Below are 25267 nucleotides of genomic sequence, written 5' to 3'. Positions count from 1 at the left end.
TTTATCTGGCTGAATTTGATTTGTTGATAGTAGCGAAGAAGATAGTTATAGATACCAGTGACAGTTGCAGAAATGAGGTCTGTAACAGTTATGAATATTTCTTCCTTATTATAATACTAATAGTTTTCTATGTACCAACTAATATTTTTCTTTTCCTCTTTCATCCCACTACCAGCTAACATAAAATGTGTTGCTAGGAGTTAACTTTTAATCTCAGTATTTAAGTTACAGGATATCTAAGGTAAAATGAATGTGTCTCAGCTAGAAGAATGAAAACCATTGAAAGACAAGTAAACTTTATCCTCTTTTGTGGAAAGCTTGGCATGTTTTCACTGTTTGAGGTAAGCATGATTCTGTTACTGTCTTTGTTTAAAAGTAAAGAATGGTTTCGAAAGGAGAAGGAAAGGAAGGAAAAGATATATAGATACAGATATCCATATATATATGGATGCGAAGTCCACAAGACGTAGATTGTGGTAGATCTGTGTCAATATTGCTAAGCTAGAACAAAATTTCCCAGAACTCCGCTCTCTGCATAGTTCCTGGTTAACTTAGCCCATAGGACGACATTAGCTGAGATTTGGAAAGCGGAAATAGAAGTGGCTACCACATTTATGTGAACCCTGAGACGGTCAGGGAGGTCACCAGCGTATCTGCGGCTCACACATGTAATTTAACCGCTGATAGCAGGCAGGGTTGCAGCAACCTACAGCTCCTGCCAGATTTCTTCCTACTGCTTCTAGACCGTTGACCCAACCAGGTGTTTAGCTTCTTGGAAAACAACTGTAACAAAACACTATTTTTAGTGTTGGGACTTCGAAGGCAGTAAAACACCGACGAGGATTCTAGTTTTTCTTCCTTTGGGGGCTTTATTTGTTCATTGGGTCTTCGGAAGCATCGGCTCCGGATCCTGCAAAAACTTCGTTGAATCTGACCCTATGCAAGTCTTTGTCCCTAAAAACATATCAAGAAGCTTGCCAGACACAAACCCCGAACACTAAATTTTCTTAACTCTTAACGTAAAACAAGAACTAAGTACAACCTAACGGGAAAAAAACAAAACACTCAACATACGTAAGAAAATGCACTTTCTCAATTCCACGCGGCGATGTGTTATATTACCAGATAAATCAAAGCTTTACTGCTTTTAAAAAACTTTGTTTCCGAAGAAAGTGTGAAAGCAAAAAATACCGTGCACTTTTGAATACCAATTTAAAAAAAAAAACTTCCAACAAACTTTTTCATGACATTAAAGAAAACTACTACAACCCGTTCCATAATATAGAAAAAACCAGCCTCTTCTCTAGTAAACAACCGAAAAAAAGTAACACGAGAAAGTGCTAACACACCCCACACCAACCCCGATAAACCCCCACTATCAGAAAACAACAGTGCACAATAACTTAAAACTTGTTTCTTACCACAAAAACAAATGATTACTACTCTTGCAATCAAAAAAAAAAAAAAAGATACTTCTTTTTCTACTGTGAATTACGTAGTTGAAAATCCCATATTCGTGGAAAGTACAAGTTATTTTTTTTTTTTTCACACACCACATTAAACTCTCTAAACCAACTCTCGTAATTACTATATTTCTGCTGGTAAATAAACATTGCTTCTTTCTGCCCTGACACACCCTCATACGCCTTATGCTGTACACACACGGTCACTTTCCTCCTCGCAGCCCCGAGCCTTCCTGCCCCTTCCACACAGCTCGAGCATGCACTTGCAACCAATAGCCCTCGATTCGCTCCCACACCACGGGAGATCATGTCGTCTTTCACCACCAGATCACGAACCAGCAGCCCCTGCGCTGAGATATCTACATACGACACGCCCCATCCGTCAAGCCGACGGGAATTACCGCTCCCCTCCAGCCCACGCCCCGCCCTACTCCGCGCCTCCCTCCTCCCACGCCGTCCACCCAAGCCAACCAGAGGGCGGGCGGCCTCTGGGGGAAGTGACGTCGACCGCTCGCTCTTTTCCTCCCACCCGCCCCCACCCGTTCGGGTTGTGCGCGCGCGGCTGGCTACTTAACCTCTGTCCTGCCGAGCACCTGTCTGGCGCCTTGCTGAAGCCTGAGCACCTTTTTTGAACTGTAACGGCTTTCAATGCGTAGACTAGAGAACATTTAGGAGTCCAGGGGAAACCGGTTCCTTTCAAATCCAGTTGTCTTTGTGATGGACTATTGTGTGTATGTCTGGTAAAACGCATTAACCATTATGACTGGCGGTGAACTCTATTCCATTCTTGAAAGTTCAATTTCGTTCATCGGAAATTTCATTCATTTTATTTCCATTTTCAGGTGTTGTTTTGATTCTATCTTCGAACAGATTTTAACATCTACTACCCTCTGTCTTACTGAGACAGACTAGGACCTGGGACCCTTTCCTGCAGTGTTTGCACCTGGACAAACTGAGGCAGAAGATACATGGTCCCCAGGCTGACCAGTTGGAATCCGTCCCCTGTGGACAGATACTCCAAGGTAAAACTAATAGCAGCAGCAAGGTGGAGCTGAGTCCTACTTGGATAGAATATAAAGAGAACACATATTTCTTATTCTTCAGGTCAAGGAGACCTCCCAAACTATACATGCTCAGAAAGGTTCCTCTGGGGTCAAAAGGGAGGGAGGGAGCCACCCCATAATAGGTGATGTCAACCTCTCTGTAGGCCTCTGGGCCAGAATCTATCTTGGCAAAAAGATGCACACGCATGTCGGGAAGGGCGCTAGGACAGGTTAGGTGTGAATAAGAATCGAGATAATTGGCTAAAGGTAAACAAAGACGCAGAAGAAATGCCCTATATAAGTGATTTGAATCACCTCTCTGGTGCGCTCTTCCTCATTAGGGAGGATGGCCACACCCTTTATCTCCGGGTGTGTATCTCTGCCTTGCTTCTGTCTTAAACTGTTTCTCCCTCCCACTTGTGCTGTGGCTCTAATAATAAACTTTGAACCTGTTTTACAGTTTTGCCTCCTTGAAAAATTCATTTTTCAATAGGGGCAAGAGCCAGGGCAACTTTGCTCCTAGCCCTAGCTCCTTGTGGACTGCTGGCTAGGATTCCTGCTTTTCACCCAGGCCACCCACGTTCAATTCCTGAGCAGGAAACAAAGATCTCAATTCAAGCCACCACTGGCTGCTGTCTCCTCGAGATCAAAACATCTCCTCCTTCAACAAAATACAAAGAAACTATATGAGACTAAAAATAACTGCGAGCATGCTCAGTTGGGAAGAATTATGAACAACAAGATACAAAAAGACCAAAAACCTAACTGCCACCTCTGAAGAACTAGTAGCAAAAATAGAGTACTGCACATGCCCCCTGCACACACCACCACCAAATGGAGGGGCTAATCTAAGCCACCACCCAGCCCAACCCCGGAACCCACCCCTCTCCTGGTCCCATATAAGAAACCAGTTGGCTGCTTCCCGCCCCCCCCCCCCCCCCCCGCCACCTCCATACCAAGCAAGGGAACCTATTACTAGTTTTCCTGCATCAGGGATCGCAGTAAAGCCTTGCCTGAATTTCTTTTCTGGCCTGCTATCAATTTCTATTGATTAAGAAAGGCCAAGAACCCTTGGTAAACAAATAAGCTAAAAGCCATCAAACTGCTAGTCCGGATAGGTTAATCTGGTGAAGATGACTAATCAGGTAAATATTTTTGGCTATATGTGGATGCTCCAAAAATTCTTGAGAGTTTAGTGGTGAAATGAATGTGACGGCTTTTCTTTGTGTACTACCTGCCAGTGTCCTCCTTTTGGCACCTCTGAGTTACTTAAGCCTAATTGAACTACTTTCCTTATCAGAATTTCTCAATTTCATATACCCCCCCCATCCTTGACTCGTATTGATTCTTAAAAGAGCAAGATTTGATCATGAACACTTGGTTCTCTCTCTGACACAGTATTAACACTGAGATGTCAGCTTAAGGTAATGGTTGTGAGCAGCATATGCGTAAGTAGTCAGATATCCGATAGTGAAGGGAAGCCAAAAATCTGAGGACAGCAAAAATATCACAGTAACTACTTTGAACTGACTTTCCCTCCTAGCCCAGGACAAAGCAGAAGAAAAAGTATCAACATCACTTTACCAATAACCAAGTGGCATTAAACTTTAAAACAATGAGGCATAATATGCATAAAGTACAAAGAGTGTACACTTCCCAAACCATCACCAGGGTACACCAACCTGAATAACTGATGAAGCAACCTAAATAACTAAGGTATGCAAAATTACCAGACCACAGAAGGCTTCCTCATGACTCTTCCCATGCAAGAGCTCAGAGTAATCACACACATACCCCTGCCAACCTCTCTGCCTGTTACTTTCACATAAATTGAATCACAGGGCATGCACTGGGTTTGGGGGGATGGAGGGGCATGGGTCTGACTTCTTTCACTCAACATTATGTCTATGAAATTTAACCCTATTTTTCACGTAGTTCTTTGTCTCTGTGTGTATGCCTTGTAAGAATATAACTCCACATAGTATTGAACTGTTGGACATTTCAGTTGTTTCCAGTTGAGGATATTCTGAAATGGTATGAACATTTTTTTATGACTTTTGGGGGACATACACATTTTTCTAGAGCACCCCATTCCAACAGAATAATGCCAGTGTTGACTTTCAAAATAATACTTTTGGGGGTTTCCCTGGTTGCGCATTGGTTAAGAATCCGCCTGCCAAGGCAGGGGACACGGGGTCGAGCCCTGTTCCGGGAAGATCCCACATGCTGTGGAGCAACTAAGCCCATGCACCCCAACTACTGAGCCTATGCTCTAGAGCCCGTGAGCCACAACTACTGAGCCCTCATGCCACAACTACTGACGCCTGCCCGCCTAGAGCCCGTGCTCCGCAACAAGAGAAGCCACCACAATGAAGAGCAGCCCCCAATCACTGAAACTAGAGAAAGCCCTCGCCCAGCAACGAAGACCCAACGCAGCCAAAAACAAATACACAAAATAAATTTTAAAAATTTAAAAAAATAAAAATATATAAAAGTTGGGGGGGGGTTTGTTTTTTGTTTTTTTCCAGCAAAAAGCGTTTATTCAGGAATAGCGGAAGAATGGCAATTCAGGACAAGCAAGCTATAGCAAAAGCCATAGGCAAGTCCCACAAACAAAGGAGAGGAAGGAACCTTATTTTACAGAGAGAGAGGAGGAAGCTGAGGGAGGTTGTTTTGAACCCAAGTCCACTGGAGAAAAGTGAAAGTTCAGGGTGATGACGGTTTCTCATTGCCAAGTTGCTGATTTCCTGCAGGAGATGCAACGTGCATGTCTTTCTGTTGGGGCCTGTAATCGATGATTCTTCCTGTTGATGCTTCTTCTGTTTGGGTTTGTAATTGACGATACTTCCTGTCTTTGAACTTGAGTGGTACCCCATGAGAGCTCCCACTTCTGGTCTCCCGACTTCATCTGAGTGACGTTTCCCTTTATTAGTTTTCAAACCTGTCACAAGGAATTTTGAATTTTCTATTTTAATCTATTTTAATGTTTTAGGAGACTTACTACATCAAAATATTATCATTACAACCTGTGGCCCTAGCAACTTTCAAGTGTTCAGTAGCTACATGTGGCTTGCACCTATCACATTGGAGAGCACAGGTCAAAGGTATAGCACAGCTAAAAGTACGATTTCTGAGCCACAGCATATAACTGTGTATGTATGACCCTCAGGGGATGCTGCCAAATTTTCTTCCAACCTGTGGAACTTTTTTATACCCTTTCCAGAAATGAATAAGAATTTCCAGTGCTCTCCATCCTGTCACCATTTGGTTTTGTTTGTCCTTTTTTTTTTTAAAGTAAGCTTCATTGAGGTGTAATTTACATAGTAAAACCTGCCAACATTAGATTATTCTACATTCTTTTCAATGATATCATTTCTTTGCCAAGCTGGATTTTGGTGCTTGCTGTGATAAAAAGCAAGTGCCCTGCAAAAAATGAATGTGTAACAAGAAGCAAGGAGGCGCTCTGAGAAGGTTTCAGAAGCCGTGCAGTGCGCAGCATTAAGGTTATGATTCTGACGTGTCAGAGCAGTGAAAACACAAGCCACTCTACTGAACTTTTGTCAAGGGAACACATAAGAATAGCCACAGCACCAGCCACAAACCTACAAACTATAGAAATATATGTGAAGCCAGAAAACAACAGCATTCCCCAACGAAAGCACTGTTGTCGACCGACCTATCATGAAATTAGGGCAAACGGGAAGGACAAAGACAGAGAGAATTTGCAGGCCACCAAAGATGATTCGTTAATTAAATCAATTTACTGTTAGTCAAAGGATTGAAGTTAACTCTAGATCTTGAACTTGTAATTTAAGCTGACGCATGTTGGAACATGGGAATGTTGGAATCATATATTGGTATATAAGGAATCACATATTAGATGACGCCTAAAAATATTTACCAAAAATTGTAAGTGGAATAATTGAGTCGTCTGGTTTCTAGAATTACAAGTATTCATTCCTCTTTAAAGATATTAGTATATTTAATGTAGTTGACTAGTATATTTAATATACTTCAACACATAAATTTAAATTTTTAGTCGTTGAAAACTTATTGGATACGTTTGCTTATTTAACCAGTACACCCAGTACAGGAAATTTAGGAAGTCCAACGTAACTCAGATTTTCAAGCCAAAATAAAGCCAGGACTTACATAACAGTATATTATACCACCATTATTTTCTACATCAGAACATAATCTGAAAATACATATATAGTCGTTTTTAGACCAAAATGATTAAACCAATCTAATTTTTCTGAGTAACCTCGATAAAAGCACATGACATGACATCAACATTTTAAATGTCATTATATGTAAAATGTATAAATTATTTAAATTGCTTAAAAGTATTAAGGGTCATCTTTGTAATCCATTTCATTTCGTTTCTCACTGTTGTTCCGAGTAATCAAGACCATTAATTTAATCTACAGCTAAATCTGCTATTGTTCCTTGTCACCAATTCCACAACAAAATTTTTCCTTATATAAATACCACATTGAAAGCATAAGTAGTAAAGCATTCTTCCCAGAAATTCTTAATTTTCTTATTTTGAATTTATACGAGTGATTATTACTTTCCTGAAATTAATTGGGGAACTGAGTTTTAATTAATTTAAATTTTTAGAGGCCTACTTTGTCTATTCTCTCCCAAGGAAGAGAAAGTATATTGTTTTGCTTCTGAGAAGATATATTTAAAGGGAAAAAAATTCATCAAACTAGTGGGCATTATTTAAGGTGAAAGCAGAGGCAATGACAGGTTTTAACAGCAACTGACAGTGAGGGAAACAAAATGAAATAAGTAAGCCACATTAGGTCCTTGAAGGAAGCTCATTAATGAAACTCGGAGTAATTCTGTGATATGCTTTTGAGTCTCCAGGGTATGTATCTGTGCATGAAGTCATTGCTCCTCATCCATTTTTATTAAGGACCGAACTGGCTTACAGTTCTGGAGGGTTTAAATCTTGATTTGTAGGGTTGTCACAAGTGCTCATGTTGCTGACTTTGTTGCTTGTTTGTAATGCTATGTCTCTCCTCTGCTTTCTGTAGTCTGATTTCAGCCATCCCTGAAGGACATTGGTTTGAATTTTTTCAGTTATTTAGAACCTTGAGTATACCAATGAAAGAAAGCTGCCTATTCCGTGCTAAAAATTCCATATTCTTCCTGTATTAATCCCCCTTATTAATGTTGAGTTCCTTATGAGGGAACCATTGCATATTAAGATCGTCCTTATTGTAGCTACTACACTTTTGCAGTTATTGACAAGGGTTGACTGGGCCCACGTGGTTCTTAGCAAATAGTGGAAAGACAAGAGGTGGACAGCTTCTCACTGCTGCGGTGTCTCATACCAGGAAATACCAGAATCCTCAGGACAAGCATCAGACAAAAAAGACTCATGGTCCGGATTAGCTGTCATCTTCTACCTAACAGGGAATGGATCCCTGTCAACCGCCACCCAACAGGGATTATCCCCAGAAGTTCACTTCCTAAAATTAAAACCAGAATCCCGCACTGAGACGAGAAATTAGTGCTGCACAAATGAGAGGGAGAGAGAGAGACAAAATCCGTGTCCAGTAACCACACAGTATGAAAAAGCCAAAATGCTCCATTCCTGCACATGAGATAGAACAGAAGAGAGCAAACACGAGCCAATAGCTCTAAGGGTCCAGGTCTGAAGCAGGAACTTGTGGGGGGCAGGATTCTGTTGGCTCCCACGAGGTGTCTTAGATGGGCTAATTTTTATCGTCACAGCCAAAAAACAAACAAAAAACGGTCAAGGAATAACATAGAAACACTTATTGCCATGCGAATTCCCCATTTTATAGGAGGAAGGACAGGCATTAGATTGTTTGCATCAAATTAAAAGTATAACCAAAATGTATAAATAAAAGAGAAAAGGGGAGAAGGAAAAAACCTCTGGGATCAGCGAGATTCTTCTCTTTGGATAAGTTGCTTGGCAGGACGTTGTCAAAGAGGTCACTCTGGGCAGTCTTCTCTGGACCCTGTTGACTAGGTCTGCAGAGAAAACCATTACAGTTATTGGGAGACTTTAAAAATATTGAATGTTGAGCTTTCGAACGTATGCAATAGAATATCTCTGTGTACTGCCCACAGTGTCCCCCTGTTGTCCTTCCCCTTAGTTATGTCGGGAGGGCACTGCTCCCTTTATTAGTTAGACTACCATAGAGAGATGTACAGAAAGGTTGCTGTGTTGGCAAGTAAATGAAGAAAGGGACATTGAAAGACTGGAAAATAAAATGGCATATGATTCAGTGCCACTTCTGTGGAGGGCAAACTTGAAGGATTTGCCAACATTAGAAGCATAGAAACACTAAAGGTAGCACTTGCACTTGCAGTTCTCTACGCTCTGGAAACACCTGCACGAGTGGTCAGAGGTGTGTGTACAATAATGATGGTTGCAGCCTATTCGTCATCGTGAAACCATGAAACCAAATACTACACAACCATGGAAGAAATGCCTTTATCAAAAATAATGCAGAGGAGAATTATGATGATGAGTTCACCGATAACATCATTCATAGGAGAATTACTAACGTTCACAGCTGAAAAATTTGAGACACATAAAATATAACTTTCTTGTCCAAGTCTGTAGACTTGGCAGAATAAAGACTATCTATCCCACCAGACCGTGGCTTCCTCGATCTCTTTCAGAAGGCCGTAAGTTAGGCAAGTATAGAGTCCAATAGAGACGACAGACAATAGAGCTGGGAAGGGGAGTGTGGCCCAAGACTGGCAGCAGTCGTGAGGTGGATAGGACCCCGATTGCAGTTCGGTAAACTTTGTGGGAGCAGATGTACAGGTGATAATCAGCATGGAACACCTGCAATGGTAATCAGCACGGAAAACGCTGAATGGGTTCTAAAACCTCTACCCACCGTCCCTGGGTGGGCTCGAACCACCAACCTTTCGATTAACAGCCGAACGCGCTAACCCATTGCGCCACAGAGACAGCAGCACGCCCCTCTCCTGGCCTCTCTATGGAGTAGACACTGACTAATTCCTAGGATGTGCCGCCTTTCTCGCAGGAAAACGGTACCAGTTCCAAAGCTTCGGAAAAACGGAAAGTTTAGAGCAGCCGATCCCACTGGACCTGAGACTGGGTCGAGGTCAGGAAAAGACAACACTAAGCACTATTATCATAGGGCAGCCACCCATGCAGACAATTCTGACAAGCACTTGAGAATACACCCCCTCCCTTGGACGCATTTCCCCTCTGGTCCTCTCATCCTCCCACTCACTACAGGGAAGGATTCGTCACCTTTGTGTCCTGTCAGAACCCTTTACGCTCCGTGCAGGGCACAGAGATCCAGGCAACAGCCAAGGGGCAGCTGCACTTCCCAGAAGGGCCTTTCGCGAGGTAGGCGGTTCCAGCGCTCAGGCTGACCCAAGACCCCACTGCCCGCCAAGGCAACCGGGAAGGAGACCGGAGGGCAGCCGGCCCGGGGGGATTCCTACTAGCACAGAACGTGCCTGGCCTGCACTTCGGGGGAAGCTGAATAAAACTCCTCTTGAAGCTTCTCTACAGCCTGAAGAGAACGGATTTCAGGCTCCTGAAAGGGCAAGGGGGCCTCCTCGCGAGGACAGAGGCTTCCCCTGGTCTTGGAGGACAAGTCCCGCAGAAGCTGCCTTTGAGAGACACGCCAAACGAAAGGAGCAATCTTGAGTGGAGAGGTCTGCACGGAACTCTCAAGTGGTGTCGCCATTCTTATGTACGGAGAGAGAGTGAGAAACCCAACGTGGGAACATGTTTACTGTGCACTTACGTACAGAATATACGATGTTATTCCTCTTGCAACTTTCTTGTATGTTTCAAAGGGCTTTGGTGTTGGTTCTTCATGGATGTTTGGAACTCGAGTCTCCGATTCTCTTGGGATGAAAACGCGGTAAATAAGACTTCGGGTTTGTAACATGCAGGGGGAAAAGAGCCGAGGCGAGAGCCGGCCAGCCCAGGCTGTTCATTACATCTCACGTCCTCCAGCCTGCGCGATGTCAAGGACCCTGAGGCCGGCACTCGCCGGCATTTGGGGACTCAGTGCAGAAGCTCTTCTGCATCTGAACCTTGAAGCAAAACACAGCTCTGGTCGGGGCAGGAAGAGGAAGACTCCTGCCAGTGGAGACGCTGAAGGGGAAAAAAACGAAAAAAACTTTTGCAGAGGCTTCCCTGACCGGGAATCGAACCCGGGCCGCAGCGGTGAAAGCGCCGAATCCTAGCCACTAGACCACCAGGGAACCATTGAGGAGCCTCGACGTAGCGTCTCCAGGTGAAAATTGTAAGAGTCAAGACTAAACTTCAGAGACCCGGAGAGCAGGAACGGAGATTTCCCAGAAGCCCAGGGCTGAAAGCAGCTGTGCAAGGCTCCCAGCCCTTGCCCGGCTGCTCATCACCCTTCACCTCTCCAGTCCTGGGCGACGCCTTGGGCCCTGAGACAGGACACAAGGTCCGTCCTGGTCTAGCTTCAGCGCTGTGTGCTGCCGAGCCAAGGTCCTGCTCTCTTTCTGAACCTCGCTTTTCCCTTGAGTCAGGTGCCGACTGGGATGTCAGCAGGGGATGGGCGGATCCGTCCACTTCCTGATCTCTGCCCTGGCTCTGGGGGCTCTCCTGGAGACGGCACCGCTACGGGCTCCTTCCTTCCCCTCCGCGACCGGCTCAATTCGTGGAGCCTGACATTGTTCATTTCCGTGTCTTTGGCTCGGGTCCCCGGTGCACAGTCGGGTTCGGTCTCTTTTGTGGCGTCACGCAGATCAAACTGTTGCGTAGGTGTGCCGAGGTGGGGGAAAGCCAAGTGTGCTTCCCAGGGATGAACTCCTGGGTTTTCAGAGACATAACTCGTGTGAACATGTGGAAGAGGTTTAGGCGCCTGCTTAGTGGGTGAGGGGATTTCCGGATGTAAAACTGACCCGAAGTCAGCCTTGTCCTTTGCCCACTTGGATTAGCTGGCTGTGGCCTGCGCTCCGCGGTGCCTCAGAGCAGAGAAAGGCGGGCGGGTTCCTGGTGCTGAGCAGGCTCTCAGGCAGTAAGGGAACTCCTGGCCTGTACCTTGGGGATGGAAACTGAGGCTGCGCCCGCCGCCTCACCCCCTGCCTTTCGCCCGTTTTGGTTTTTGGAATGGGAAGGTAAAAACTTCAGAAAGGAAGGACGCTTGTTTCCGCCCGGTTTCGAACCGGGGACCTTTCGCGTGTGAGGCGAACGTGATAACCGCTACACTACGGAAACAAGGCGCGTGCTGCCGCTTAGTGGCGCATCCCTGAAATCCGTAGGTCCTGCCACCACTATCCTAGTCGCCAACTTTTTAAACTGCAGAATGAACCTTGAAGCCCCGAGATCTCTCAGGCAAGGAGACTGCGGCTTCCGAGAGGCCCTGCTTTCAGGGTTCCTCGCCTGGCCCGAAGGGAGGACCCGCGAGCCTCCCACAGTTGGCCTTCGGGCTCCCGCACCGACCGCAGAGTCCTCGGATCCACGGCTATGCCCCCGAGTGCAGGGGTCGCCCCCGCTGCTGACTCCTCAGCTCCCAGAAGCCGCGGGAGCCGGGGGTTCGGGCGAGTGCCCTTTGGGCCTAAGGGGAAAAGGTAGAGAATTAGGTTCATTCCAGTGAGCTTCTCTCTCTCTCTGGAGCGGATCCTGTGGGTCCTAGCTGCATTTCTCCAAAGCCTTCAAACAGAATTCCTTTCATCCAGACTGGATTGAGTCGTCTTCAGGGTGAATGCTAGCTTGCTACAAACACTCCGTCATACCTGAAGGAGGAAATCTACAACTCCCAGGTAAATTCTATTTTCTTCCTTTGATTTCTTCAAACAACAACAACAACCAAAAAGACAGGTCACTGGTACATACTTGCACTTTTCTTATAATACTTAAGGTATGTCTGACTATCTATGAAAAGCTCTTGCTATAGAAACATGTGCAAGAGATTGTCTACCATGAGCTAAACGATCGTCATGCCTGCCCAAGGTCCAAGAATCTGATGAAGCTGGATCCAGTCCCCCACTGCCTATAGATCACCAGTTCGATCACCATCCAAAGCAACCAATTTCCCAGATGCAGGTCACTAACATGAGGGAGAAGAGGTCAGCTAAACATTTAAACAATCGCAGTTTGTTCTGGGGAATGTTGAAAGTCAGCAGTGGTACAGTTAGAAGGGGAAATAAAAGACTTCATAATAACGATAATACCAGCTTGCTCGCGCTTTACTCAGTGACCAGCACTGTTCCTCAGTGCTTTACTGTGGAATCACTTACTAAGTCCACATAACAACCCTGGAAGATAGTGTAGGACTTTACCACCCCTTGTTGCAGATGAGAACACTGAGGCACTGAAAAGCTGAGCTAACCTTTCCAGGGTCTCACCCCTCCCCCCCCCCGCCCCCGTGACAGTGAGAGCCAGCACTCAGACCCAAGCAGTTTGCTTCCAGAGCCCCTCCCCTTGGCCACCATGCTCACGGGTAACTGAGAAAACTTCACTGAGATTTGCATCCCTTCCTTGTTCAACCTCCAATATATCAAAAGGAAGAGAAGATTGAAAGGTAGGCCTACCAACCTCCCCAAACTCATTAATGAAATGAAGAAGAAGAGGAGAAAGAGTAAACAGGACCATTGGAGAAGCAACGACGTTAGACGCAGAGAGAATGACGATGCGTTTGTTAAACACATACTAACTGGAAACTGTCTCTTTAAAGACTAAGAAGGGCCTAGCTTCCAACCATTGAAGGCCTAAACTTTCCCGTTCCATGGCAGTCTCCACCCAAGAATAGATTTCAAAGCTACCAACATAGTGTATACACATGTGAATATGAAAATCATACTTCAACATTAGTAGTAAAGAGATTATTTTTGAATTTAAAAAAATATTTTTAATACAGCAGGTTCTTAATAGTTATTTTATATATATTAGTGTATATATGTCAATCCCAATCTCCCAACGCATCCCACCACCACCAACCCCTCTGCCGCTTTCCCCCCCGTTGGGGTCCATATGTTTGTTCTCTACATCTGTGTCTCTCTTTCTGCCCTGCAAACCGGGTCATCTGAACCATTTTTCTAGGTTCCTCATATATGCGTTAATATACGATATTTGTTTTTCTCTTCCTGACTTACTTCAAGTAGTAAAGAGATTTTGAATGAGTTAGCTCACATGGTTACTAATAAAAATGGGAAACAGTTATTAGGATGTTGTCATTAAACAAAGACAGGATTTATAAAAAGAGCCAGAAAAGAGATGAGAGGAAACACACACACACACAAACACACAGACACACACACACAAAGCCTGAGAAAGGGGAGTTTTCCCTTTCCTGGAGGAACAGATAGCTGAAAGCCATCAAACAGCTTATCAGGAGGGTTTAATCTAGTGAAGTTCCGAGCTAATCAGATAAACGCTTTTGGCTATGTGTGGATGCTCAAAAATTCTTGAGAGTTGAGTGGTGAAATGCATGTGGCGGCTATTCTTTGTGTACTACCTGCCAGTGTCCCCCTTTGGCACCTGTGAGTTAAGCCTAATTGAACTACTTTCCTCATCAGAATTTCTCAATTTCATATACCGCCCACATTCCTTTACTCATATTTATTCTTAAAAGAGCAGATTTGGTCATGAACACTTGGTTCTCTCTTTGACACGGTATTAACAGTGGAATGTCAGCTTAAGGTAATGGTTGTGAGCAGCATATGCGTAAGTAGTCAGATATCCGATAGTGAAGGGAAGCCAAAAATCTGAGGACAGCAAAAATATCACAGTAACTACTTTGAACTGACTTTCCCTCCTAGCCCAGGACAAAGCAGAAGAAAAAGTATCAACATCACTTTACCAATAACCAAGTGGCATTAAACTTTAAAACAATGAGGCATAATATGCATAAAGTACAAAGAGTGTACACTTCCCAAACCATCACCAGGGTACACCAACCTGAATAACTGATGAAGCAACCTAAATAACTAAGGTATGCAAAATTACCAGACCACAGAAGGCTTCCTCATGACTCTTCCCATGCAAGAGCTCAGAGTAATCACACACATACCCCTGCCAACCTCTCTGCCTGTTACTTTCACATAAATTGAATCACAGGGCATGCACTGGGTTTGGGGGGATGGAGGGGCATGGGTCTGACTTCTTTCACTCAACATTACGTGTATGAAATTTAACCCTATTTTTCACGTAGTTCTTTGTCTCTGTGTGTATGCCTTATAAGAATATAACTCCACATAGTTTTGAACTGTTGGACATTTCAGTTGTTTCCAGTTGAGGATATTCTGAAATGGTACGAACATTTTTTTATGACTTTTGGGGGACATACACATTTTTCTAGGGCATCCCATTCCAAGAGAATAATGCCAGTGTTGACTTTCAAAATAATACTTTTGGGGGCTTCCATGGTTGCGCATTGGTTAAGAATCCGCCTGCCAAGGCAGAGGACACAGGGTCGAGCCCTGGTTCGGGAAGATCCCACATGCTGTGGAGCAACTAAGCCCGTGCACCCCAACTACTGAGCCTATGCTCTAGAGCCCGTGAGCCACAACTACTGAGCCCTCATGCCACAACTACTGACGCCTGCCCGCCTAGAGCCCGTGCTCCGCAACAAGAGAAGCCACCACAATGAAGAGCAGCCCCCAATCACTGCAACTAGAGAAAGCCCTCGCCCAGCAACGAAGACCCAACGCAGCCAAAAACAAATACACAAAATCAATTTTAAAAATTTATAAAAATAAAAATATACAAAAGTTGGGGGTGGGGGTTTGTTTTTTGTTTTTTTCCAGCAAAAAGCGTTTATTCAGGAATAGCGGAAGAATGGCAATTCAGGACAAGCAAGCTATAGCAAAAGCCATAGGCAAGTCCCACAAACAAAGGAGAGGAAGGAACCTTATTTTACAGAGAGAGAGAGGAGGAAGCTGAGGGAGGTTGTTTTGAACCCAAGTCCATTGGTGAAAAGTGAAAGTTCAGGGTGATGAAGGTTTCTCATTGCCAAGTTGCTGATTTCTTGCAGGAGATGCAACGTGCATGTCTTTCTGTTGGGGCCTGTAATTGAAGATTCTTTCCTGTTGATGCTTCTTCTTTTTGGGTATGTAATTGACGATACTTCTTGTCTTTGAACTTGAGTGGTACCCCATGAGAACTCCCACTTCTGGTCTCCCGACTTCATTTTAGTGACGTTTCCCTTTATTAGTTTTCAAACCTGTCACAAGGAATTTTGAATTTTCTATTTTAATCTATTTTAATGTTTTAGGAGACTTATTACATCAAAATATTATCATTACAACCTGTGGCGCTAGCAATTTTCAAGTGTTCAGTAGCTACATGTTGCTTGCACCTATCATATTGGAGAGCACAGGTCAAAGGTATAGCACAGCTAAAAGTACGATTTCTGGGCCACATCATGTAACTGTGTATGTATGACCCTCAGTGGATGCTGCCAAATTTTTTTCCAACCTGTGGAACTTTTTTATACCCTTTCCAGAAATGGGTAAGAATTTCTAGTGCCCTCCATCCTGTCAACATTGGGTTTTGTTTGTCCTTTTTTTTTAAAAAAAGTAAGCTTTATTGAGGTGTAATTTTCATAATAAAATCTGCCAACATTAGATTCTTCTACTTTCTTTTCAATGATATCATTTCTTTGCAAAGCTGGATTTTGCTGCTTGCTGTGATAAAAGGCAAGTGCCATGCAAAGAATGAATGTGTAACAGGAAGCAAGGAGGCACTCTGAGAAGGTTTCAGAAGCCGTGCAGTGCGCAGCATTAAGGTTATGATTCTGACGTGTCAGAGCAGTGAAAACACAAGCCACTCTACTGAACTTTTGTCAAGGGAACACATAAGAATAGCCACAGCACCAGCCACAAACCTACAAAAGATAGAAATATATGTGAACCCCGAAAGCAACAGCATTCCCCTACGAAAGCACTGTTGTCAACCGACCTATCAGGAAATTAGGGCAAAGGGGAAGGACAAAGACAGAGAGAATTTGCAGGCCACCAAAGATGATTGGTTAATTAAATCAATTTAATATTGGTCAAAGGATTAAAATTAACTCTAGGTGTTGAATTTTTAATTTAGGCTGACCCATATTGGAACATGAGACTCTTGGAATCATATATTGGTATATATGGAATCATACATTAGATGACGCCTAAAAATATTTATCAAAAATTGTCAGTGGAATAATTGAGTCGTCTGGTTTCTAGAAGTACAAGTATTCATTCCTCTTTGAAGATATTAGTATATTTAGTGTACTTTACAAGTATATTTAATGTACTTCAACACATACATTTAAATTTTTAGAAGTTGAAATACTTAGTGGATATGTTTGCTTATTTGACTAGTACAACCAGTATAGGAAATTTAGGAAGTCCAACTTAACTCAGATTTTCAAGCCAAAATTAAGCCAAGACTTATATACTAGAATGCTATACCATCATTATTTTCTATATTACAAGGTAATCTGAAATATATATACATATATATATATATATATATATATATTCAGTCATTTTTAGAACAAAATTATTAAGCCAATCTAATTTTACTAAGTCGCCTCAAAAAAAAAAAAAAACACAACATGACAGAAACATTTTAAATGCCATTTTATATCCAATGTATAAATTATTTAAATTTCTTAAAAGTATTAAGATTCATCTTTGTTATCAATATCCTTTCTTGTTTGTCCTTGTTGTTCCAAGTAATCAAGACCATTAATTTAATCTATTGCTAAATCTGTTATTATTCCTTGTCACGAATTGAACAACAAAATTTTTCCTTATATAGATACCACATTGAAAGCATAAGTAGTAAAGCAATTTTCCCAGAAATTCTTAATCTTCTTATTTTAGATTTATACAAGTTATTATTACTTTCCTGAAGTTAACTGGGGAAGTGACTCCTTTAAATTGTTAGAGACCTAATTTGTCCATTCTCTCCAGAGGAAGAGAAAATACATTGATTTCTTTCTGAAAAAAATAGATTTAAAAGGGAAAAGAAGCCATCAAACGAGTGGGCATTATTTAAAGTGAAAGCAGAGGCAATGATATGTATTAATAACACTTGCCAGTGAGGGAAACAAAGTGAAATAATTAAGCAACATTTAGGTCTTCGGAGGACCCTCATTGCTGAAAGTGATACGTTTTTGAGTCTCCAGGGTATGTACCTGTGCATGAAGTTATTGCTCCTCATCCATTTGTATTAAGGACCGAACGGGCTTACAGTTCTGGAAGGTTTAAATCTTGATTTGTACGGTTGTCACAAGTGCTCATGTTGCTGACTTTGTTGCGTGTTTGTAATGATACAAATGTCTTTCCTCTGCTTTCTGTAGTCTGATTTAAGCAATCCCTAAGGGACATTGGTTTGAATTTTTTTAGTTATTTAGAAACTTGAGTATACCAGTGAAAGAAAGCTGCCTATTCCGTGCTAAAAATTCAATATTCTTCCTGTATAACCCCCCTTATTAATGTTGAGTTCCTTATGAGGGAACCATTGCATATTAAGATCGTCCTTATTGTAGATATTACACTTTTACAGTTATTGACAAGGATTGCCTGGGCCCACGTGGTTTTTAGCAAATAGTGGAAAGACAAGAGGTGGACAGCTTCTCACTGCTGCGGTGTCACATACCAGGAAACACCAGAATCCTCAGGACAAGAATCAGACAAAAAGACTCATGGTCCGGATTAGCTGTCATCTTCTACCTAACAGGGAATGGATCCCTGTCAACCGCCACCCAACAGGGATTATCCCCAGAAGTTCACTTCCTAAAATTAAAACCAGAATCCCGCACTGAGACGAGAAATTAGTGATGCACAAATGAGAGGGAGAGAGAGAGAGAGAGAGAGAAAATACCTGTCCAGTAACCACACGGTATGAAAAAGAACCACACGGTTCAATCTCACATGAGATTGAACAGAACAGAGCAAACATGAGCCAATAGCTCTAAGGGTCCAGGTCCGAAGCAGGAACCTGTGGTGGGCAGGATTCTGTTGGCTCCCACGAGGTGTCTTAGATGGGCTAATGTTTATAGTCACAGCCACAAAACAGACAGACAAAGAAACAAACAAAAACGTGTCAAGGAATAACATAGAGACACTTATGCCCATGCGAATTCCCCATTTTATAGGAGGGAGGACAGGCATTAGATTTTTCTCATCAAATTAAAAGTATAACCAAAATTTATAAATAGAAGAGGAAAGGGGAGAAGGAAAAAAAAACCTCTGGGATCAGCGAGATTCTTCTCTTTGGATAAGTTGCTTGGCAGGACGTTGTCAAAGAGGTCACTCTGGGCAGTCTTCTCTGGACCCTGTTGACTAGGTCTGCAGAGAAAACCATTACAGTTATTAGGAGACTTTAAAAATATTGAATGTTGAGCTTTCAAACGTATGCAATAGAATATCTCTGTGTACTGCCCACAGTGTCCCCCTGTTGTCCTTCCCCTTAGTTATGTCGGGAGGGCACTGCTCCCTTTATTAGTTAGACTACCATAGAGAGATGTACAGAAAGGTTGCTGTGTTGGCAAGTAAATGAAGAAAGGGACATTGAAAGACTGGAAAATAAAATGGCATATGATTCAGTGCCACTTCTGTGGAGGGCAAACTTGAAGGATTTACCAACATTAGAAGCATAGAAACACTAAAGGTAGCACTTGCACTTGCAGTTCTCTACGCTCTGGAAACACCTGCACGAGTGGTCAGAGGTGTGTGTACAATAATGATGGTTGCAGCCTATTCGTCATCGTGAAACCATGAAACCAAATACTACACAACCATGGAAGAAACGCCTTTATCAAAAATAATGCAGAGGAGAATTATGATGATGAGTTCACCGATAACATCATTCATAGAACAATTACGAACGTTCACAGCTGAAAAATGTGAGACACATAAAATATAACTTTCTTGTCCAAGTCTGTAGACTTGGCAGAATAAAGACTATCCCACCAGACCGTGGCTTCCTCGATCTCTTTCAGGAGGCCGTAAGTTAGGCAACTATAGGGTCCAATAGAGACGACCGACAATAGAGCTGGGAAGGGGAGTGTGGCCCAAGACAGGCAGCAGTCGTGAGGTGGATAGGACCCCGATTGCAGTTCGGTAAACTTTGTGGGAGCAGATGTACAGGTGATAATCAGCATGGAACACCTGCAATGGTAATCAGCACGGAAAACGCTGAATGGGTTCTAAAACCTCTACCCACCGTCCCTGGGTGGGCTCGAACCACCAACCTTTCGATTAACAGCCGAACGCGCTAACCCATTGCGCCACAGAGACAGCAGCACGCCCCTCTCCTGGCCTCTCTATGGAGTAGACACTGACTAATTCCTAGGATGTGCCGCCTTTCTCGCAGGAAAACGGTACCAGTTCCAAAGCTTCGGAAAAACGGAAAGTTTAGAGCAGCCGATCCCACTGGACCTGAGACTGGGTCGAGGTCAGGAAAAGACAACACTAAGCACTATTATCATAGGGCAGCCACCCATGCAGACAATTCTGACAAGCACTTGAGAATACACCCCCTCCCTTGGACGCATTTCCCATCTGGTCCTCTCATCCTCCCACTCACTACAGGGAAGGATTCGTCACCTTTGTGTCCTGTCAGAACCCTTTACGCTCCGTGCAGGGCACAGAGATCCAGGCAACAGCCAAGGGGCAGCTGCACTTCCCAGAAGGGCCTTTCGCGAGGTAGGCGGTTCCAGCGCTCAGGCTGACCCAAGACCCCACTGCCCGCCAAGGCAACCGGGAAGGAGACCGGAGGGCAGCCGGTCCGGGGGGATTCCTACTAGCACAGAACGTGCCTGGCCTGCACTTCGGGGGGAGCTGAATAAAACTCCTCTTGAAGCTTCTCTACAGCCTGAAGAGAACGGATTTCAGGCTCCTGAAAGGGCAAGGGGGCCTCCTCGCGAGGACAGAGGCTTCCCCTGGTCTTGGAGGACAAGTCCCGCAGAAGCTGCCTTTGAGAGACACGCCAAACGAAAGGAGCAATCTTGAGTGGAGAGGTCTGCACGGAACTCTCAAGTGGTGTCGCCATTCTTATGTACGGAGAGAGAGTGAGAAACCCAACGTGGGAACATGTTTACTGTGCACTTACGTACAGAATATACGATGTTATTCCTCTTGCAACTTTCTTGTATGTTTCAAAGGGCTTTGGTGTTGGTTCTTCATGAATGTTTGGAACTCGAGTCTCCGATTCTCTTGGGATGAAAACGCGGTAAATAAGACTTCGGGTTTGTAACATGCAGGGGGAAAAGAGCCGAGGCGAGAGCCGGCCAGCCCAGGCTGTTCATTACATCTCACGTCCTCCAGCCTGCGCGATGTCAAGGACCCTGAGGCCGGCACTCGCCGGCATTTGGGGACTCAGTGCAGAAGCTCTTCTGCATCTGAACCTTGAAGCAAAACACAGCTCTGGTCGGGGCAGGAAGAGGAAGACTCCTGCCAGTGGAGACGCTGAAGGGGAAAAAAACGAAAAAAACTTTTGCAGAGGCTTCCCTGACCGGGAATCGAACCCGGGCCGCAGCGGTGAAAGCGCCGAATCCTAGCCACTAGGCCACCAGGGAACCATTGAGGAGCCTCGACGTAGCGTCTCCAGGTGAAAATTGTAAGAGTCAAGACTAAACTTCAGAGACCCGGAGAGCAGGAACGGAGATTTCCCAGAAGCCCAGGGCTGAATGCAGCTGTGCAAGGCTCCCAGCCCTTGCCCGGCTGCTCATCACCCTTCACCTCGCCAGTCTTGGGCGACGCCTTGGGCCCTGAGACAGGACACAAGGTCCGTCCTGGTCTAGCTTCAGCGCTGTGTGCTGCCGAGCCAAGGTCCTGCTCTCTTTCTGAACCTCGCTTTTCCCTTGAGTCAGGTGCCGACTGGGATGTCAGCAGGGGATGGGCGGATCCGTCCACTTCCTGATCTCTGCCCTGGCTCTGGGGGCTCTCCTGGAGACGGCACCGCTACGGGCTCCTTCCCCTCCGCGACCGGCTCAATTCGTGGAGCCTGACATTGTTCATTTCCGTGTCTTTGGCTCGGGTCCCCGGTGCACAGTCGGGTTCGGTCTCTTTTGTGGCGTCACGCAGATCAAACTGTTGCGTAGGTGTGCCGAGGTGGGGGAAAGCCAAGTGTGCTTTCCAGGGATGAACTCCTGGGTTTTCAGAGACATAACTCGTGTGAACATGTGGAAGAGGTTTAGGCACCTGCTTAGTAGGTGAGGGGATTTCCGGATGTAAAACTGACCCGAAGTCAGCCTTGTCCTTTGCCCACTTGGATTAGCTGGCTGTGGCCTGCGCTCCGCGGTGCCTCAGAGCAGAGAAAGGCAGGCGGGTTCCTGGTGCTGAGCAGGCTCTCAGGCAGTAAGGGAACTCCTGGCCTGTACCTTGGGGATGGAAACTGAGGCTGCGCCCGCCGCCTCACCCCCTGCCTTTCGCCCGTTTTGGTTTTTGGAATGGGAAGGTAAAAACTTCAGAAAGGAAGGACGCTTGTTTCCGCCCGGTTTCGAACCGGGGACCTTTCGCGTGTGAGGCGAACGTGATAACCGCTACACTACGGAAACACGGCGGGTGCTGCCGCTTAGTGGCGCATCCCTGAAATCCGTAGGTCCTGCCACCACTATCCTAGTCGCCAACTTTTTAAACTGCAGAATGAACCTTGAAGCCCCGAGATCTCTCAGGCAAGGAGACTGCGGCTTCCGAGAGGCCCTGCTTTCAGGGTTCCTCGCCTGGCCCGAAGGGAGGACCCCCGAGCCTCCCACAGTTGGCCTTCGGGCTCCCGCACCGACCGCAGAGTCCTCGGATCCACGGCTATGCCCCCGAGTGCAGGGGTCGCCCCCGCTGCTGACTCCTCAGCTCCCAGAAGCCGCGGGAGCCGGGGGTTCGGGCAAGTGCCCTTTGGGCCTAAGGGGAAAAGGTAGAGAATTAGGTTCATTCCAGTGAGCTTCTCTCTCTCTGGAGCGGATCCTGTGGGTCCTAGCTGCATTTCTCCAAAGCCTTCAAACAGAATTCCTTTCATCCAGACTGGATTGAGTCGTCTTCAGGGTGAATGCTAGCTTGCTACAAACACTCCGTCATACCTGAAGGAGGAAATCTACAACTCCCAGGTAAATTCTATTTTCTTCCTTTGATTTCTTCAAACAACAACAACAACCAAAAAGACAGGTCACTGGTACATACTTGCACTTTTCTTATAATACTTAAGGTATGTCTGACTATCTATGAAAAGCTCTTGCTATAGAAACATGTGCAAGAGATTGTCTACCATGAGCTAAACGATCGTCATGCCTGCCCAAGGTCCAAGAATCTGATGAAGCTGGATCCAGTCTCCCACTGCCTTTAGATCACCAGTTCGATCACCATCCAAAGCAACCAATTTCCCAGATGCAGGTCACTAACATGAGGGAGAAGAGGTCAGCTAAACATTTAAACAATCGCAGTTTGTTCTGGGGAATGTTGAAAGTCAGCAGTGGTACAGTTAGAAGGGGAAATAAAAGACTTCATAATAACGATAATAGCAGCTTGCTCGAGCTTTACTCAGTGACCAGCACTGTTCCTCAGTGCTTTACTGTGGAATCACTTACTAAGTCCACATAACAACCCTGGAAGATAGTGTAGGACTTTACCACCCCTTGTTGCAGATGAGAACACTGAGGCACTGAAAAGCTGAGCTAACCTTTCCAGGGTCTCACTCCTCCCCCCCCCCCCCGCCCCCATGACAGTGAGAGCCAGCACTCAGACCCAAGCAGTTTGCCTCCAGAGCCCCTCCCCTTGGCCACCATGCTCACGGGTAACTGAGAAAACTTCACTGAGATTTGCATCCCTTCCTTGTTCAACCTCCAATATATCAAAAGGAAGAGAAGATTGAAAGGTAGGCCTACAAACCTCCCCAAACTCATTAATGAAATGAAGAAGAAGAGGAGAAAGAGTAAACAGGACCATTGGAGAAGCAACGACGTTAGACGCAGAGAGAATGACGATGCGTTTGTTAAACACATACTAACTGGAAACTGTCTCTTTAAAGACTAAGAAGGGCCTAGCTTCCAACCATTGAAGGCCTAAACTTTCCCGTTCCATGGCAGTCTCCACCCAAGAATAGATTTCAAAGCTACCAACATAGTGTATACACATGTGAATATGAAAATCATACTTCAACATTAGTAGTAAAGAGATTATTTTTGAATTTAAAAAAATATTTTTAATACAGCAGGTTCTTAATAGTTATTTTATATATATTAGTGTATATATGTCAATCCCAATCTCCCAACGCATCCCACCACCACCAACCCCTCTGCCGCTTTCCCCCCGTTGGGGTCCATATGTTTGTTCTCTACATCTGTGTCTCTCTTTCTGCCCTGCAAACCGGGTCATCTGAACCATTTTTCTAGGTTCCACATATAGGCGTTAATATACGATATTTGTTTTTCTCTTTCTGACTTACTTCAAGTAGTAAAGAGATTTTGAATGAGTTAGCTCACATGGTTACTAATAAAAATGGGAAACAGTTATTAGGATGTTGTCATTAAACAAAGGCAGGACTTATAAAAAAGCCAGAAAAGAGAAGAGAGGAAACACACACACACACACACACACACACACACACACACACACAAAGCCTGAGAAAGGGGAGTTTTCCCTTTCCTGGAGGAACAGATAGCTGAAAGCCATCAAACAGCTTATCAGGAGGGTTTAATCTAGTGAAGTTCCGAGCTAATCAGGTAAACGCTTTTGGCTATGTGTGGATGCTCAAAAATTCTTGAGAGTTGAGTGGTGAAATGCATGTGGCGGCTATTCTTTGTGTACTACCTGCCAGTGTCCCCCTTTGGCACCTGTGAGTTAGTTAAGCCTAATTGAACTACTTTCTTCATCAGAATTTCTCAATTTCATATACCGCCCACATTCCTTGACTCATATTGATTCTTAAAAGAGCAGATTTGGTCATGAACACTTGGTTCTCTCTTTGACACAGTATTAACAGTGGAATGTCAGCTTAAGGTAATGGTTGTGAGCAGCATATGCGTAAGTAGTCAGATATCCGATAGTGAAGGGAAGCCAAAAATCTGAGGACAGCATAAATATCACAATAACTACTTTGAACTTACTTTCCCTCCTAGCCCAGGACAAAGCAGAAGAAAAAGTATCAACATCACTTTACCAATAACCAAGTGGCATTAAACTTTAAAACAATGAGGCATAATATGCATAAAGTACAAAGAGTGTACACTTCCCAAACCATCACCAGTGTACACCAACCTGAATAACTGATGAAGCAACCTAAATAACTAAGGTATGCAAAATTACCAGACCACAGAAGGCTTCCTCATGACTCTTCCCATGCAAGAGCTCAGAGTAATCACACACATACCCCTGCCAACCTCTCTGCCTGTTACTTTCACATAAATTGAATCACAGGGCATGCACTGGGTTTGGGGGGATGGAGGGGCATGGGTCTGACTTCTTTCACTCAACATTATGTCTATGAAATTTAACCCTATTTTTCACGTAGTTCTTTGTCTCTGTGTGTATGCTTTGTCAGAATATAACTCCACATAGTTTTGAACTGTTGGACATTTCAGTTGTTTCCAGTTGAGGATATTCTGAAATGGTACGAACATTTTTTTATGACTTTTGGGGGACATACACATTTTTCTAGGGCATCCCATTCCAAGAGAATAATGCCAGTGTTGACTTTCAAAATAATACTTTTGGGGGCTTCCATGGTTGCGCATTGGTTAAGAATCCACCTGCCAAGGCAGAGGACACAGGGTCGAGCCCTGGTCCGGGAAGATCCCACATGCTGTGGAGCAACTAAGCCCC

At 44.5% G+C, this 25267-nt stretch overlaps 1 long non-coding RNA gene across 1 annotated transcript; it reads right to left on the bottom strand.

The window, feature by feature from the left end:
- Nucleotides 1–6382: 6382 nt before the first annotated feature.
- On the bottom strand, nt 6383–11147 carry LOC309609482. Its single transcript, XR_014233433.1, has 2 exons — nt 10292–11147; nt 6383–8518 (listed from the first exon to the last, which is right to left on the bottom strand). It is a non-coding gene; the product is annotated as an uncharacterized lncRNA (long non-coding RNA).
- Nucleotides 11148–25267: the final 14120 nt, after the last annotated feature.

The sequence above is a fragment of the Balaenoptera borealis genome (genome assembly GCF_965194805.1).
Source record: "Balaenoptera borealis genome assembly, chromosome: 1".
Classification (NCBI taxonomy): domain Eukaryota; kingdom Metazoa; phylum Chordata; class Mammalia; order Artiodactyla; family Balaenopteridae; genus Balaenoptera; species Balaenoptera borealis.
This window is presented reverse-complemented; position numbering and strand designations above follow the sequence as displayed.